Here is a 4412-nt window from a genome sequence, read left to right as displayed (position 1 = left end):
CGGCACGGCAAAAGAGACCGCAAGCGTTTATTCAGTCACACACAGAGCCGGTTCCGGGAGAGCCTCCGCACCGGGGCTCGGGGCCCGGCCCTGGGGCACCTCGGCTGTCCTACCCGAGCCACGCTCGCCCGTCCGGCGTGGAACAGACACACGGTCGGTCCGTCAGGCTGCTGGAGAGCTGGGCTGCTATGTGCAGGCTGCCGCCAAAACCGCGGAGCCAGCTGCAGGACGCTAGAAGAGAGGAGAAAAGGGGCAGCCAGCTGGATGGGGGGGGAGGCGGCGGCGAGCGAGAAAGCACGAGGCAAGGAAAGGGACGGCGAGTGAGGACGGGGACAGGGAGCCTGACAGAGAGGGAGGAAGAAGCGGCAGGAAGAGAGGCAGCGGGACGGCGACCGACAAACCAGGACGGGGAGCGGGACAGAGAGGCAGAAACGACCCTGGGCGGGCAGCGCCACGGCGAGGGAGGAAAAGAGAATAAGGGCAGGGAGCCGGACCGAGAGGTACGGCGAGGGACAGCGGCACGGGGAGCAGGACAGAGCAACAGAGAATAAAAAAAGGAAGCGTGAGCGTGAGAGAACCGGGCTGGGGAGCAGGGAGAAGGAGAGATAAAAGGAGAGAGCAACAGAGGGAAAGAGGACCGGGGAGCGGGACGCTGGGGCAGAGTGAGAACAAGAGGGGCAGGGAGCAGGACAGAGGGGCAGAGGCAGAAGGAGGACAGAGGGACAGAGAGACAAAAGAGGGAGACGAGGACTGGGCAGAGGGGAGAGAAAGACGGGGGCAAGGAGCAGAGACACAAAGGTGCCAGGAAAGGACGGTCAGATGGAGCGAGAAACAGGGTCGGGGAGCAGGACAAAAGGACAAAGAAAAAGGCGAGGAAGAAGGAAGGAGGATAAAGGTGGGACAGGGAACGGGACATACGCAGCGAAACAAAGCAGAACAGAGAAGAGAGGACAGGGATTGAGGAACAGAGAGAGAGAGATGCAGGTGGTACACAGAGACGGCGAAGGTAAGCAAAACCAGCGACGGGGCAGGAGGACCTGGTTCTGACAACCCATCGCTCCCGGTGTCGCTTCCACGGCCTCAACAAATGCGACGTGCCGCAAGACAAGAGAATGGGAGAGTGAAAGCAAAGGCACGGGAAACTTAACGCTCTTAGTAATTTCACTGAGCATCACAGCTTACAGTTACTCAATGTCTTCCGGTGTCACAGGGTGAGGTACAACTGATTTCGTCTCCATATCTCTGGACAGAGCTTTTCTCATATCTGGGGGGGGGGGGGGAAGAAAAAAAAAAAAGATATTCTAAGACGACAGTCCTTGCACAAAGCCACGTTCAGCGAATTCTCTATTACAATAAGGTCGTTTCTAACCAGAAGATTTCACAGAATCATAGAGTATCTCAAGTTGGAAGGGACCCATACGGATCACCGAGACCAAGCCCCCGCTCCACGCGGGACTACCTAAAACTAAACCGTGCGACTAAGAGCATCGTTCAGACGCTCCTTGAACTCCTGACAGGCTCGGTGGCTGCGACCGCTTCCCTGGGGAGCCTGTTCCGTGACTGACCGACCGCCCTCTCAGTGAAAAGCCTTTTCCCAACGTCCGGTCTGAACTTGCCCTGACGCAGCTTTCGTCCCGTTTCCTCGGGTCCTAGTGCGGTCACCGGAGAGAGCGGAGGTCAGCGCCTCCCCCTCCGCCGTCCCCCTCGAGGAAGGTGTAGACTGCGATGAGGTCACCCTCGGCCTTCCCTTCTCCAAGCTGAACAAACCAAGTGACCTCAGCCGCTCCCCCTAAGTCTCGCCTCGGAGACCTCTCGCCATCTCGGTCGCCCTCCTCCGCGCACGCTCCGAGAGCGTTGTTCGGCGGCACCGCTCTCGACTGGAACCTAACGCTGCACGTAACTCAACTGAGCGGAAAGGAAATGACGGGCTAAAGGGACAAATACACGATTTAAGGCAGCCGCAACGATGGCAGATGTCTGTCCGTAGCCCTTCTATTTATTTCACAGCGCTCCTGCGTATCAAACGAACGGTACCAGAGCAGAAAAGGTATACGGCGTGGCCACGTTACCCCTCGGGGAGGACGGCGAAAGGAGAGAAGATCTAGAAAGAGGAAGCAGCTGGTACTTCGCTTTTGGTAACAGAAATTAACATCAACACGTTCCTTCCCTTTGAAATTGAAAACGCCACCCAATTCTCTGCCACTGTTGACCACCGACACTTGTAAATTTCTAGTGAAACAGCTGAGGAAAACAAAGTTTCAGGTCCCTGGCTAGGGGAAGAAACCAGGCAAGCGCCGCCGTTCCTTCCCCCGACAACACTAGCAAAAAAAACCAGCCGCTGGGGGCGAGCGTTCCTCCGAAAGAAAAATCAGGTGAGAAACCGCATTTTTATTTTCAGCTTACCTACAGGATAAATGTCTTTGTAGTTGCTACAAAACGTGTAAACTGCACAAAGATTAAGTTTTGTAACCGATCTAAGGTTCAGTACGAAAAACTACCTAAAGGAGTACGCAAAGTCCCACTCATCAACAATTATCTGACCCTGTTTCATATTAAAAAAAAAAAAAAAAAAAAAAAAGTAATGCTAATCACACAGACAAGCCCAGGAACCCTCAACATGAGAATCTTTCCGTTCAGCCGGAGGCAGAGACGAGTACTTACCACGGGCATCCTCATCTGGCTCTCCGCTGCTAGCAGAGCGGCACGCCAACGCTGTCCGGTACACGCCGTAGTACGCCTAGTTGCTTCTACGTATTTACCGCCGCCTGATTTGATACTCTCACAAAGAGATCGACGAAAAAAAGCCACCCTTTCTTTGAAAAAATAAAAACCAAAACCACACAGTTAAGGAACGGTAGGCGAACGTATTTCTAAATCATAACCCACGGCTTGCAGGCAGACCAAGAGCAGCTCTGACGATGCGGTACGCTCATCAAACATCTTTCACGCAGGAATAACAGATGTACTCCTTTACCACGGGACGCAGCCGGCACAGGGACAAATTTCATGCTGTTTTTGTCACACGACCGTCCTTCTGCACCAGCCAGTGGGTTCAGAATTAAGGACAGGACAGGCTAAACGCTCACACGAGCCTCCTATCCGTAAGAAACTATTAAAAATAGAAAAAAAAACTTCCACGTTTTAGATCGCGTTGCCTTAGGGACTGCCCCTTCAAAGCCTGCCTGTTGGGGGGGGGGGGGTGGGGGGGCGCGTGTGCGCGCACGCACGCGCGTGAGGCGTGGAAATCGGTCGCAGAATTCAGTTGCCTAACGAGAGACGGCCCTTCTCCTCGCAAGGCAAACGTTTCAAAACGTCGTACTCTTTTCCGATTTTACCGGCTGGTACTGGGGTTGCCCTACCAGCATGAGTTGGGGACCCGTCCCTCTGGGTCCGTGCGACGCCAAATTAAATATTCTGCAAGTAACCGAGCAGGAGATGGAAAGTAAGCTAAGATGCTCTCTGCCGTACAAGGTTTGTTCGCCATCGTCCCCGAGGGAATCGCACAAAGCCCACGCTTGCCGAACCGGTACGTCGGAGCCCTACGGGAAACGGCGCTGACGTTTCGCCAAGCTCTTCTCCTGTCAAGAAGAGGACCTTTTCTGCGGCATCCCTATTGGCGTTCGGCCTGCTTTCGGCTCATTCTGGCAGGTCAGCTTTCAGAGAAAGCCTGAGATTTCAAACCGCCAAGCAACATTCACCATTCTTGCTCTCTGACTACGGGGAATTTCAGCGAATCGGAACGCTACTTGGAGCCACGTTCGGGTCTGTTTCGCCGCAAACCAAATATCTAAGCCACGGACCGGGCGCCCGTAGAAAAATTACTTTAAAAGATTAAAGACAAGCACAGTACTCACTTTTCTGAAATTTCTTCCGGTAGCGCCATCAATTTAGCGGCCGAACCCAGCCGTCGAAATTCCGGTGCAACGGAGCGAGCAGGAACGTGTCCGTGCCGCTCTTCCCTGGCCACGGAGCCTTCCGCTCTACCCGTTACTGCGAACGTACGGAGCATCGGCGCAGCAGCACCTGTGGAATAACGCACCGCCCACAGCTATACAGAAGAAGAATCCGAGACGACGGTAGAAGACCCCAGACCAAAAGTCACCGCGGGACTAAGGGACGCGCGGACAGCGCGCGAGGGGCGGGTGTCCGGGACCCAAGCGTGGAACGGCCCCGGGATTTCTTTGTTCGGGGTCCCTCTCTTTGGAGGCGCCCCGCCCGGGCCGATCCCGCTGCTGCACCTTTCAGTTACGTTAATTATTTTACAAAATCCGACACCCGGAGACTGCTGCCGGAAGCCTCGGGTCGAGCCCGAAGGAGGAGGAGGAGGAGGAAGCGCGCCCGAGAAGAAGCGTGCGCGCGACACCGTGAACGGGGTGCGAACGCTGGGGCGGCAGCTGCTCCTCCTCAAACAG

At 55.3% G+C, this 4412-nt stretch overlaps 1 long non-coding RNA gene across 1 annotated transcript; it reads right to left on the bottom strand.

The window, feature by feature from the left end:
- Positions 1-1166: 1166 nt before the first annotated feature.
- On the bottom strand, positions 1167-3965 carry LOC129200763 (uncharacterized). The gene is made up of 3 exons (XR_008575091.1): positions 3855-3965; positions 2662-2813; positions 1167-1264 (listed from the first exon to the last, which is right to left on the bottom strand). It is a non-coding gene; the product is annotated as an uncharacterized LOC129200763 (long non-coding RNA).
- Positions 3966-4412: the final 447 nt, after the last annotated feature.

Source organism: Grus americana, unplaced genomic scaffold, assembly GCF_028858705.1.
Source record: "Grus americana isolate bGruAme1 unplaced genomic scaffold, bGruAme1.mat scaffold_467, whole genome shotgun sequence".
NCBI classification, from domain to species: Eukaryota; Metazoa; Chordata; class Aves; order Gruiformes; family Gruidae; genus Grus; species Grus americana.
This window is presented reverse-complemented; position numbering and strand designations above follow the sequence as displayed.